Here is a 14,694-nt window from a genome sequence, read left to right as displayed (position 1 = left end):
TTTTTCCTACAAGTGGAAACATCCTCTCCACGTCCACTCTATCCAGGCCTCGCAGTATCCTGTAAGTTTCAATAAGAGTCCCCCTCATCCTTCTAAACTCAAACGAGTACAGACCCAGAGTCCTCAACCGTTGCTGCGCTTGTCCTTCTAGGTGGGAGAAGTCATGTGTTTCGCAGATGCAGTCATAACATCCATTTTGAGTTATGGTCCATGGTGCACACTGCTGCTAATGTGCATCGGTGGTGGAGGGAGCAGGTGTTGAAGGTTGTGGAAAGGGTGGATTAGGAATATCCCTGTTCTTATCCTTTGGATGTGGGCCTTAAAAAACAGTTCTTGAAAAGCTAAAAAATTGAGACATTCCAATTTCTATAATGTAAAGGTCTTTTTAATGAAGTTCATTGTCTGAAGCCATTGGACCCAATCCATCAGATCGATATCCCCTTGCCAGTGAGATCTAACTTAAACATAATCCTTTATCATAAATTGTGGCAACATAATCAAAATTTCAGCTATGTAACACATTTCTCCTCAACCGCTAGCTTCTCTTCTTATAGATCATTTTCCCATTTGAATGTTCAGAAATCATTTATCACCGTTCATCAGATTTAGAGATTAGAGCTATATCCCACCACGAGATGCATGTCTCCACTTTATTTTTTAAATTTAGAGTACCCAATTCTGTTTTTTTCCAATTATGGGGCAATTTAGCGTGCCCAATCCACCTACTCTGCGCATCTTTTAGGTTATGGGGGTGAGACCCACGCAGACACAGGGAAAATGTGCAAACTCCACACGGATAGTGACCCGGGTCCGGGATCGAACCGGGTCTTCGGCACCAGGAGGCAGCAGTGCTAACCAAAGCGCCACCATGTCACCCATGCCTGCATTTTAAATAATGATCTAAGTGCAATATTGAGAGGCACAATCTCGCCCCTGGAATATCAACAATTGGTACAGTCTGTCTTTCCCCAGTGGAATATTTATTTGAGTTGAGAATCAAAAACACTCTCATACTCTTCGATTTGACTGCCCGAACATACATGTATTTTTAAAATTGTAGTTTTTACCCAATGCTGCCTTGGCTCTCAATGTGCTGATCGTTTCCTAATGGCAATATTTTAAATGCAATTTCCTCATCATTTGTTGACTGAATTAGCAGATCAGCCAAAGAGCAGTCTGTGCAGAATGAGTCTTGATGAATTAAAATTGTCGTGTTGTTCAAGTGTTGTTCATGTTGCCATCACAGCTTTAGAAAATTTTAAATATTCTGAATAAAACGAAATAGTTTTTAAAATTTAGTTCTCTTGACCTTTATTATAATTTCATATTTCAATTAAGCTATAAATGATATACCACCTTTGTGCCACGAATATGGCTTGTCAACTGAAAAACTGAATCAAATTCTTATGACTGAGAAACACCATAAAAATCAAACTGCAGATTTGGGCCTTCTTAAAACATATCCATATTTAATTTACCACCATACTTCATAAGAATATGGAGCTTCTCAATCAAAAGAAAGTGATAGACAGGCCTTTATAGAATTCCTTATCATGTCTCCCAAGCACTTGAATGAGAATGAATTATTTTTGAAGTGTAAAAGAACCGTATGTAGGCAAAGATGACAGCATTTTTGTACCCACAATGTCCTACAAATAGCAACGAGCGGTTCATCCGCTTTTGCCGGTGTTAATCAAAAGCGAATTGTTAAGCAGCAGAACAGGAAAACTTCTTTACTCTTCTTCAGACACTCTCAGGGGACCTTTAATAGCTGCATCACAAGGCTAGACAGGGATATGCTCAATTTAACACATCGTCTAATCTGTGCTCATGACACAACTGCGTTTTGTTTGAAAGCGATCAAATAACTGACAGTCAGAAATCAACAAAAATTATTCAGAGCTGAGCAGCAGATTAAGGCCTTAGTACAGACTGGTCCTGGAATATTCCCAGAAGATTATTCAAATTCAAAACCCTCCAAATGTAATAGTTTCATTCAATTTATCCTCACTCCTATTCCCTGGATCTGCTTTCGAAAGCAATTCTTTCCCTCTATATCATTGTACTTAAGAAAATATGCATAATATTCTGATGCATCTGCAATGCATTATGAAGTTTAATTAACTGTAAATATCTGAAAACATCAGTTTGCGGTTGCATTCGAGCATAGCACCTATCAAGTTGCCAACGTCAATGATTTATCTGTTCCTCAGATTTGGTTGAGTTATTTGATTTGTTTCTTTATGTGCTTGCTGAAATTTTCTTTCCCCTCTGATGTTTCCTAAAGAGCGCTAAATCAATATCTAGTTCCGTAACAGAATTGGGACTTATGAAGATAGATATAAAACAAGATCCAGACAGACTGAAATACATCATGGAACACACTGATCTTATGATGTTGCAGCCAGAAGGAGCACAAAGTTGATTGCAGAGGACAGGACGCTGGGGTTGAGTTTTGCTTAATTGTCCCGTGGGATCACCATACGTTTATATGAGGAATTCAATAAAGAGGCATTGTCCATGATGGAAGGGAATGGTATGGCCGTGATCAGTGGAAAAAGTGGTTGCATGATCTATTCTGCTTTCTTTGCAACACAGCATTATATAGGACTAACTTGCTTCTGCAGCAAGTGGAAAGGATCTGGATTGTACTGCCCGAGAGTACAGTGGATGCAAGTTCAATTCATGGCTTTCAAAAGGTAATCAGATGATTTTCGGAAGAGAATTTGGAGCGGCACAGGAGTGGGATTGGCTGTGCTGCAGAGAGCCAGCATGCACAGGACGGGCCAAATGGCTTCCTTCTGTGCTATCACCATTCAATGATTCTCTGATTTAAAAAAAAAATCATTTTTGCGGGATGTGGACGTCGCTGGCAAGGCTATCATTTATTACCCATCCCTGATTGCTCTTGAGAAAGTGGTGGCGAGCTGCCTTCTTGAACTGCTGCAATCCATGTGCTGTAGGTACACCCACAGTGCTGTTAGGGAGGGAGTCCCAGGATTTTGACCAAGACACGGTGAAGGAATGGAGATATATTTCCAAGTCAGGATGGTGAATGGGGTGATGGGGTTCCCAGGTATCTGCTGCCCTTGCCCTTCTAGTTGGCAGTGTCATGGGTTTGTAAGGTGCCACCTAAGGAGCCTTGGTGAGTTCCTGCAGTAAACTTTGTAGATGCTGTACACTGCTGCTACTGTGTGTCAGTGGAGAAGGGAGTGAATGTTTGGCAATCAAGCGGGTTGTTTTGTCCTGGATGATGTCAAGCTTCTGGAGTGTTGTTGGAGCTTCAGTCATCCAGGCAAGTGGGGAATATTCCATCACACTCCTGACTTGTGCCTTGTAGGTGGTGGACAGGCTTTGGGGAGACAGTGGTTTAGTTACCCACCACAGGATTTTTACTCTCTGACCTGTTCTTGCAGCCACAGCATTTATATTGCTAGTCCAGTTCAGTTTCTGGTTATTGGCAACCCCCAGGATGCTGATAGTGGGGGGATTCAATGATAATAATGTCATTGAATGCCAAGGGACAATGGTTTGATTTTCCCTTATTGGAGTTGGTCATTGCCTGGCATTTGTGTGATGCAAATGTTACTTGCCATTTATCAATGCAAGCCTGCATATTGTCCAGGTCTTGTTGCATTTGCACATGGACTGCTTCAGTGTCTGAAGAGTCATGAATGATGCTGAACATTGTGCAATCATCAGTGAATATCCCCACATCTAACCTTATGTCGGAAGGAAGATCATTGATGAAGCAGCTGAAGATGGTTGGACATTGGACACTGCCATGAGGATCTCCTGCAGTGATGTCCCGGGACTGAGATGACCGACCTCCAACAACCACAACCACCTTCCTTTGTGCCAGGTATGACTCCAACCAATGGAGAGTTTTCCCCCTGATTCGTATTGACTCCAGTTTTGCGAGGGCTCCTTGATGCCTTACTCGATCGAATGCTGCCTCGAGGGCAAGGGCAGTCACTCTCACCGCACCTCTGGAATTCAGCTCTTTTGTCCATGTTTGAACCAAGGTTATCAAGAGGTCAGGAATTCAGTGACCCTGGCGGAATCCAAATTGAGAATCAATGAGCAGGTTATTTCTAAGTAGGTGCTGCTTGATAGCACTGTTGATGACCCCTTCCATCACTTTACTGATGATTAAGAGTCAACTGATAGGGCGGTAATTGCCTGGGTTGGAATTGTCCTGCTTTTTGTGTGCAGGTCACACCTGGGCAAATTTCCACATCACAGAGTAGATGCCAGTGTTGTAGCTGGACTGGAACAGCTTGGCCAGGGGTGCAGCAGGTTCTGGATCACAAGTCTTCAGTACTATTGCCGGAATATTGTCAGGGCCCATAGTCTTTGCAGTACCCAGTTCTGTTATCGCGTGGCGTGAATCAAATTGGCTGAAGGTCGACATCTGTGATGCTATGCAACTTTTTTTTTCATTCATGGGATGTGGGCTGTGCCAGCATTTATTGCCCAACTCTAATTGCCCTTGAGGGGGCAGTTAAGAGTCAATCACATTGCTTTGGGTCTGGAGTCACATATGCACAGATTTCCTTCCCTAAAGGACATGAGTGAACCAGATGGATTTTTACGACAACCGGCAATGGTTTCATGGTCATCATTAGACTTTTAATCCCAGATTTTTATTGAGTTTAAATTTCACCATCTGCAGTGACGGGATTCGAACCCGGGTCCCCAGAGCATTACCCTGGGTTTCTGGTTTACTAGTCCAGTGACAATACCACCATGCTACCGCCCGTCCCTCTGGGGGACCATAACACATAGGAGCAGAATTAGGCCATTCGGCCAATTGATTCTGCTCCACCATTCAATCATGGCAGATATGTATCTCATCCCCATTCTCCTGCCTATTCCCCATGACTCCTGATCCCCTTATTAATTAGGAAACCGAGACAGATCATCCATCTCGTCCTGCTTTTTGTGTACAGGACACACCTGGGCAATTTTCCACATTGCCACAATGAACGATAGATCATTCCACTTCAGGCTGAAGATTATTGTGAATGCTTTCGCCTTTCTTTTGCACTGATGTGCTGGACTTTTCAATCATTGAGGATGGGGAGATGGATGGAGCCACCTCATCCATTGAGTTATTTATTGTCCGCCACCATTCATGACTGAATGTGCCAGGACTGCAGAGTGTAGATCTGATCCATTGGTTGTGAGATCGGTTAGCTCTGTCTATCACTTGCTGCTTATGTTATTTGGTACAAGTACTTGGGTTTGATTCTGACCTCAGGTGACTGTAGTGTTTGCACGTTCTCCCCGTGTCTGAGTGCGTTTCCTCCGGGTGCTCTGATTTCCTCCCACAGCCCAAAGATGTGCAGGTTAGGTGGATTTGCCATGCTAAATTGCCCCTTGGTGTCCAAAGTTTAGTTGGAGTTATAGGGTTATGGGGACAGGGCAGGGAATTGGGGTTGAGGGGATTGTTCTTTTGGAAGGTTGGTGCAGGCTAGATGGGCAGAATGGTCTTCCTCAGCACTGTAGGGATTCCATGGGCCTGGCATGCCCCCCTTTACTCTTTATTGAACCAGGGTTGATCCCCTGGTTTGGTGGTAATGATGTGGGATATGCCGGGTCATGAGGTTACAGATTGTAGCTGAGTAAAATTCTGCTGCTGCTAAATGGCCCACAGTGCTTCATGGGTACCCGGTCTTGAATTGCCCGGTCTGTACTGAATCTATCCCATTTAGCAGGATGGCAGTGCCACTCAACATGATGGCGGGTATTCTCAATGTGAAGACGGGACATCGTCTCCAGAAGGTTCTGTGCAGTGGTTACTCCTACCGATACTGTCATGGACAGATGCATCTGCGGCAGGCTGGTTGGTGAAGATGAGGTCTAGTATGTTTTTCCCTCTAGTTGATTCCCTCATCACCTATTGCAAATCCAGTCTAGAAGCTATGTCCTTTCGAACTTGGTCAACTTAGTCAGTAGTGGTGCTACTGAGTGTTGCTAACTTTTGGTTGGTTCAATTGGCTCTGTTTTATAACCTTTGCTCTAGAGTCGCCAGGTATCTTTATGATACCACCACGAGGTTCAAGTTCAAGTAATGATCAATAATTCAACACACCAATTAATAAGATTCAAATCAAAGCACATTTATTATACACAGTAAATCGCTACTCATGCATAAACTCTACTTTCTAGGCTATTTCTATAACTAACAGGCCTATACTTAGCTTCGGACTGACCCACCAGGTCAGGGGAACAAATGGCCTTTCGTTCAGGTCCTGAGTCTGCGGGATTAAAAAGCTGGTATGGACTGGTAGCTAGGAGCGCCTATCTCGTAGCGAGCGTTGACTTGAGACTTACTTGCTTGGAGGCAACAAGTCAGGTCACTGTCAAGGGTTGGTTCAAGTTGCTGAGTGACCCTGCCAAAGAAGGACGATTTGAACTTGGGGGCTTTACTTTATAGTCCCCAGGGGCTTCCCGCCCTTCGGGGCGGACCCCGTACCTGGTTCCAAGTGATTGGACTACTTTCCGATCACTTGGATCGATTTCTCCAATGCTGGAGCGGTTCCCTGATCGCTGGGCGGTCCCTAAATGTTCGTTGGCCTTCCTTTGTCTTGGCTCCTGCTGGCGCCGAGGAGTCTGACTTGGCTTTGTTTACCTTAACTGTTGCGATTGTGCCCTGGAACCGCTCATTACTATGTAGATGGCTGCTGCATTACTATGCAGATGGCTGCTGGTTTTAGTGCTGTCTGGTTCCTTACAGGTCTCAATACACATGATTTCTGTATTTGCTAATCTTTGCCTGTGTTGGCTGAATTTCCCTTCAGCCTTTGCGGTTCTCTATTTTAAGTCGGGAAGTGGCCAACTCAAGTGGCTACATGAGCCACTCTTGGTGTTGGACATTGATGTCCCCCACCCAGAGTACATTCTGCGCCCTTGCCACCCTCAGTACTTCCTCCAACAGGCGTTCAACATGGCGGAGCACTGATTCATCAGCTGAGGGTGGGCGATACGTGATAATCAGCGGAGATTTCCTTGCCCATGCTTGACCTGAAGCTATGAGACTTCACAGGGTCCAGAGTCGATGTTGTAGGCTCCCAGGGTAACTCCCACCCGACTGTGTACCACTGTGCTGCCACCTCTGATGGGTCTGTCCTGCTGGTGGGACAGGACATACCCAGGAAAGGTGATGAGGGTGTGTGGGACGTTATCTGTAAGTCTTTTTTGACGAAGAACCCATTGTGATTCACCTGGCCAGGTCTATCTTTTGCCATTCAAGAAACCTATATGTCGCAGTTTATAACACAAACACGACAGGGTCTAGGATAATTTGGGTGATTGAAGTATAATGCTTACATTGGATTTGATTTTAATTCTAGCCAACCTGGTTTGAGTCTGGAGTAAATAGTGAAAATTTCCTCCTTAAATTCAAAGTGTATGGAACTGGAGGTTAACCCTGTTTAAGGGCAAAGTGTTGCAGAATACATCCTTTAAAAAACATAGTACGGCACCTCTGAATTATAGAGGTTTCTAAATGAATTCAACTATTCAGCCAAAGGTTTTGACTTTAACTGAGGTTTGATATTAAACAATAGGTGAAGCAGGAAGAAGACAACATTAGCTTCTTAATGGTGTGCAGTGAAGTGATGACATCTCAAATGGACACGATAGACCTGAGGTGCTCGGGATGGAGATGAGAAAAATTGAGTTTATCTTATTGCAGCGTATGTTTTTTTTCTCCTTTCAGCACTGAGTCCCCCCAGCTTAAAACACGTTCTTTAAGAAAGATCCTTTTGTGGGTAGCTACTGGGTAATTGGCTTCTATTTCTTTTCCTATGGACGACACATATAAGGAAAAAAGAAGTCAGTGGGGCCAAGACAATCAATTACTAAGCAATGTGTAGATCTGGATAACAAGTTACCCAGATGCAAAGACGAAAAGTAATTGAGCTATTTATCGACCATATACTTGCTACATGCAGCCACTCTTGATTTGCCAAAGCATGCTGTTCTGGACTATTTTGTGCACAAGGCCATGCTTCAGTTTGTAGGTGAAATGAACTTGGCCATGGATGCTAGTTTTTGCATTGGCCACAGAAAATATCTATAAATCTCAAAATGTGATAATATCATCTGGGATGGATCAAAATGTTCAAAATGCATGGCTTATCAGTAAAACCAAACAAGAACAGTTAGTGTACTCCCATGTTCGACCACCAGATGTCACTAGATAGTAAAATGTATCAGAAATGATGATGTAGAACATAGAACATTACAGCGCAGTGCAGGCCCTTTGAGGGCCGATGTTGCGCCGACCTGTGAAACCACTCTAAAGCCCATCTGCACTATTCCCTTATCGTCCATATGTCTATCCAATGACCATTTGAATGCCCTTAGTGTTGGCGAGTCCACTACTGTTGCAGGCAGGGCATTCCACGCCCTTACTACTCTCTGAGTAAAGAACCTACCTCTGACATCTGTCCTATATCTATCTCCCCTCAATTTAAAGCTATGTCCCCTCATGCTAGACCTCACCATCTGAGGAAAAAGGCTCTCACTGTCACCCTATCCATTCCTCTGATCATCTTGTATGCCTCAATTAAGTCACCTCTTAACCTTCTCTCTCACGAAAACAGCCTCAAGTCCCTCAGCCTTTCTTCATAAAATCTTCCCTCCATACCAGGCAACATTCTGGTAAATCTCCTCTGCACCCTTTCCAATGCTTCCACATCCTTCCTATAATGCGGCGACCAGAATTGCATGCAATACTCCAAATGCGGCCGCACCAGAGGTTTGTATAGCTGCAACATGACCTCATGGCTCCGAAACTCAATCCCTCTACCAATGAAAGCTAACACACCGTACGCCTTCTTAACAACACTCTCAACCTGGGTGGCAACTTTCAGGAATCTATGCACATGGACACCGAGATCTCTCTGCTCATCCACACTGCCAAGAATCTTACCATTAGCCCAGTACTCTGTCTTCCTGTTATTCCTTCCAAAATGAATCACCTCACACTTTTCTGCATTAAACTCCATTTGCCACCTCTCAGCCCAGCGCTGCAGCTTATCCTTGTCCCTCTGTAACTTGTAACATCCTTCCGCACTGTCCACAACTCTACTGACTTTAGTGTCATCAGCAAATTTACTCACCCATCCTTCTACGCCCTCCTCCAGGTCATTTATAAAAATGACAAACAGCAGTGGCCCCAAAACAGATCCTTGTGGTACACCACTAGTACCTGGACTCCAGTCTGAACCTTTCCCATCAACCACCACCCTTTGTCTTCTTTCAGCTAGCCAATTTCTGATCCAAACTGCTAAATCACCCTGAATCCCATGCCTCCATATTTGCTGCAGGAGCCTACCGTGGGGAACCTTATCAAACGCTTTACTGAAATCCATATACATCACATCAACTGCTTTACCCTCATCCACCTGTTTGGTCACCTTCTCAAAGAAACCAAATAAGGTTTGTGAGGCACGACCTACCCTTCACAAAACCGTGTTGACTATCTCTAATCAAATTATCCCTTTACAGATGATTATACATTCTATCTCTTATAAACCTTTCCAAGATTTTGCCCCCAACAGAAGTAAGGCTCACATGTCTATAGTTACCGGGGTTGTCTCTACTCCCCGTCTTGAACAAGGGGACAACATTTGCTATCCTCCAGTCTTCTGGCACTATTCCTGTAGACAAAGATGACTTAAAGATCAAAGCCAAAGGCTCAGCAAACTCCTCCCTAGCTTGCCAAAGAATCCTAGGATAAATCCCATCCGGCCCAGGGGACTTATCTATTTTAACACTTTCCAGAATTGCTAACACCTCCTCCTTCTGAACCTCAAGTCCTTCTAGTCTAGTAACCTGAATCTCAGTATTCTCCTCGACAACATTGTCTTTTTCATGTGCGAATACTGACGAAAATATTCATTTAGCACCTCTCCTATCTCCTCGGACTCCACGCACAACTTCCCACTACTGTCCTTGACTGGCCCGACTCTTACTCTAGTCATTCTTTTATTCCTGACATATCTATAGAAAGCTTTAGGGTTATCCTTGATCTTACCTGCCAAAGACTTCTCATGTCCCCTCCTGGCTCTTCTTAGCTCTCTCTTTATGTCCTTCCTAGCTAACTTGTAACTCTCGAGCGCCCTAACTGAACCTTCATGTCTCATCTTTACATCAGCCTCCTTCTTCCTCTTGACAAGTGTGTCGACTGCTTTAGTAAACCACGGTTCCCTTGCTCGACCACTTCCTCCCTGCCTGACAGGTACATACTTATCAAGGACATGCAGTAGCTGTTCCTTGAACAAGCTCCACATTTCCATTGTGCCCATCCCCTGCAGTTTTCCTCTCCATCCGATGCATCCTAAGTTTTGCCTCATCGCATCATAATTGCCTTTCCCCCAGATATAGCTCTTGCCCTGCGGTATATACCTATCCCTTTCCATCACTAAAGTAAACGTAATTGAATTGTGGTCACTATCACCAAAGTGCTCACCTACCTCCAAATCTAACACCTGTCCTGGTTCATTGCCCAGTACTAAATCCAATATGGCCTCGCCTCTCGTTGGCCTATCTACATACTGTGTCAGGAAACCCTCCTGCACACATTGGACAAAAACGGACCCATCTAAAGTACTCGAACTATAGCGTTTCCAGTCAATATTTGGAAAGTTAAAGTCCCCCATAACAACTACCCTGTTGCTTTCGCTCCTATCCATAATGAAAGGACATTAGGTTAATCCTTTAACAAAGCACACTTCAGACAGAAAAGGGAAAGGCATCATTGCTGCATCAATATTTTCCCCATTTTATCTCCTTAGGGATATTGGGGATGCAGGGAAACAGGCAGCGTTTATACGCCTTTCCTCATTTTCCTTAAAGTGAAGACAATGGTTCGAACCAATGAGTGGAATTTATCATTGGTGGTTGATCCAAAATTGTTGACAGTTTATATCAGTCTTCTTATTTCCAACCCTGGAATCCTGAAGATTATTGAAGACAGGAGGGGGGTTGGCTCTGTTGTTTTAGTCTCTACGTTGTGAACAAGTTAGTCCACTATTTCTGGAGCTGCCTCGTTGTAATTTATAACATTTTGGAATTTACAAGACGGATCTCCAGTTTCCTTGGGTTTGGAATGAATGAATCTATTGTTTTTGGAATTCGGAACACCAAGGTAACAGACTTCCAAGGCATAAATTTTGTGTACGCATGCTCGTGTGGTCAGTGGGTCCGTAAGCAGATGTTTTATCCCCTCCTGCCCGCGATTATAACCCATATGCCATTTCTTACAGGCTGACCAATTAATGGCCAGCAAGCGTAAAATATGCCCGGACATCGGCTCAACACTGTCGGCGATGGCGGGAGTGTGGTTGGCAACGGGTTCAATCGTGACTGGGAGGGGACTTCAAAAACACTGCCAGCTCCCTGAAGTCTCAGGGAGTGTAAGATTTCCTACTTGGCAGCAGTTTAGACCTCAACACCCACTGGGCATGCGGGGCAAGGAGGCAACGCTAGTGGGCACTCTGCGCATCTGTTCGCTGCCTGTGTACTCGCGGGACGGCAGATAGGGTCCGATGTGACATCTTCATGACGCGGGATGGCAAGAGGAAGCCACCACACCAGACGAAGAAGGTTCTGGGCGGAGGTAAGGACGCTTGATTTTGTGCGCACAAGGGTGAGCATCTACGTGGCATGAACCTATGTGTAGATGACTTAGAGGGTGGTGATGTGTTAGGCAGGTCGGTTCGGTGTGGACTGCACTTGATGCAGCAATGCGAGTAACAGACCTCTAACAATGTAGAAGATCCAACACGGTTTTATTGAACGTTAGAACTAACATACATATTTAACTGTGGGTCGACACTATACTGAACTGACTGGAGACCTTGTACTAGCCTGACCAGACTTACTAGCTTCCTCATGGTGTTTGCACTGTGCTAGCTCGTGGACTCTGACTGTCTCAGTGGCTGGGTCCAGAGAGAGCGGGAAACCTAGTGCCCTCTGGCTTTATAGTGGTGGTGTCCTGTCTGGTGATTGGCTGCACTGTGCTGTGTGCTTACTGGTCATCCTGTGTGTCAATCACTGCCTGTCTGCACTTCATTATATACATGCATGGATATTATGACAGGTGGCAGTTCATGACGCTCGAAGGTGTGAGATATCCCTGTGCACGCTTCTGTTGAGTGTATAGCAGGGTGAAGTGTGCTAATCTGACGGGCACCAGCATGAGTCTTCTTGGGATGTGGGGAGAAGCTGGCTTGGTGTGGCAGGCAAAAGATAAAAGGTGTCTGTGCAGCAGGAGAGAAGCCATAATGTACTGAAGTGCCCACGAATGGGAGGTGGGGTGCCCAACCTGCTGATAATTTCCAAATTTGAGATGGACACTCTGGACATGGAATGCGAGCATGGAACAAGATCCATAGGTCGCAGAGAGACAGGTGTCTCGGAGGGAGGTAAGAGTCCAGTGGGCAGCTGAGAGACTGGGGAAGTGTGTAAGAAATGTAGGGTAGTGGCATCGCCAAAGAGGAGCTCAAATCAAGAGACCCCATTGCTCGTCAAACCACATTGCCTTGGTGAGGCAGTTGCCACTTGTGACAAGCAATCATCAGGCATGCACAGTCACCTTGTTACAATGTAATCAACTGACATATTCTCTTCCTCCCTCAGATGCACGATCCTGAGAGGCCCCGGGGATCCTCCCTTGACACGCGCATCACATCCTCTCCCTAAACCAAGCACCAGCTCTGACACAGACATGTCTGTGGGCAATAGCGCATCAGTTCAGTTAGTAGTTCACAGTGGTGAGGGCACATCATACTCGCCATGAAGGGTTGGCAAAGGCAGAGAGTGCCCAGGGCACTGACAGGCAGACAACTGCTGGAGAGCAGGACCACGCTGAGTCCAGGCAGATTGTCATGTGAGAGTACCTTTAAGAAATGGGTGTTTAAGAAATGTACCTTTAAGAAATAGGTGTTTATCAGTGATGTCAGAGTGTGGGTGGAGCTGGGCTGTCTGTCAGTTTTTTACTTTCATTTTAGGCTGTTTGCGGCAGGGTGTGCTTTCGTTTCGTTTTCAGAGCTGGATAGCTGCAGTCACAGCCAGAAGATGTATGAGTCTCTCTCTCTGTAATCTAAAGAATGTAAATCGATCCTTTGGTGATTTAAAACTAATAACTGCTCTCAGTAGTGACTTTAACCTGATGTGCTTCTGTTTAAGGGTTTTTTTTCAATCTTATGGATGTTCAAAGGAAAATAAGAATTACTTAGTGTTGTATTCTTTGGGGGTTGTATTTGAATTAATGGTTGCTAAGATGTTCACTGTATGTTGTAGAAAGATAAACTTGAGTTCATAGAATAAGCTTTGTTTTGCTTTAAAAAATACTTTTCCATTTCTGCTGTACCACACCTGTAGAGTGGGCCGTGTGCTCCCCATACCACAATCTATTAAAAGTTGTGGGTCAGGTGAACTCCATGATACACTTTGGGGTTCTCTAAACCCTGGCCCATAACAAGATGTTGAGGCTCTGGAGTCTTGCATCAGATGCTGGATGTCCAGTGGGATGCGCAGGGAGATAAGTGGGGGATTTCGGAGGGTCTGCATGCCATGGTCTCTGTCTTGGAGGAGTCCATGCAGAGCATAAGCATTGCTTTGACCCAAAGCTATGAGCAGGCAGCCTCCTCTGTAGAGAGGAGAGTGGCGACTCTCCTGGAATGGCAGCTCCAGGAACACAATCAGGGGTTTCTGGGGCTGCAAGCTCATAAACTGACAGTACCCTCAGCATGTCACTGCCAGTGTGAGATGGATGAGGCACTTAGTCTCTCTGCTACGTGCCTGCCCATCAATCGTAAGCAGGGAGGTTCAAACGGACCTTAATGCCAACGGCTCTTACGGTAACAGTGAACCTGAGCTTATTCGTCTATGACTCTTTCTGAGGGTCACTGGCAGCTCCCATGATGTGCACATCCTGCGACACCCCTAGGTGCCAAAGTCTCAGTCGCTCAATCTCAGTGAGCTGCACAGGGAACCAGCCATAAAGAGGAGCATGTAAACAAAGTAACATTGTAATTGGTATTGGATTTTCAATCGAACCCTGTGCAGGTTATTTTTTCAGCATCAGTCAGAAAGCTAAACCACAAAGAAACAATAAGTGTTTCTAAAGAAACCATTTTGCATCGTGAAGTGAGTAGTTTATTCTCCCTACATGATTGTGTCTATGCAAGGGGGAGAAGTGTAGTTGATGTTGGAGTAAATACTCACCCTTCAACTATTCATATTGCTTTGCTCTCAAGTACTTAATTATACATTTAAAAATATTCACCCAAGCAGAACTTCACCCAATTTAGAACTTTACGCTTGCATTAATAATCAGAAAGCTTCTAAAGAGGGGCGTTTACTTTCTTCTATCACCCGTACTGACTTGAAATATTAACATTGGTTACTGCTGCTCGTGTCAAAAATAGACATCAATAATAAATGTTTGTATTAATGTGTGGTCTTCACCTTTTTCAATCTAATTTTGCTGCTTTGGCTTATGCGGCTCACACTGTCAGCCTTATTCAGCTGGCAATTTGTTACGGACCCCTGGTCAGCTCTCAACGATGGCTGAGAGGATAAGAGGATGGGCTAGATGCCGTAACTTTTTTAAGTTTTAAGGTGGTGTGGAGGATCGATTTGTTCCAGGAGTGATACTACAAGAAATAGGGC

This window comes from Scyliorhinus torazame, chromosome 1 (genome assembly GCF_047496885.1).
Source record: "Scyliorhinus torazame isolate Kashiwa2021f chromosome 1, sScyTor2.1, whole genome shotgun sequence".
Classification (NCBI taxonomy): Eukaryota; Metazoa; Chordata; class Chondrichthyes; order Carcharhiniformes; family Scyliorhinidae; genus Scyliorhinus; species Scyliorhinus torazame.
This window is presented reverse-complemented; position numbering follows the sequence as displayed.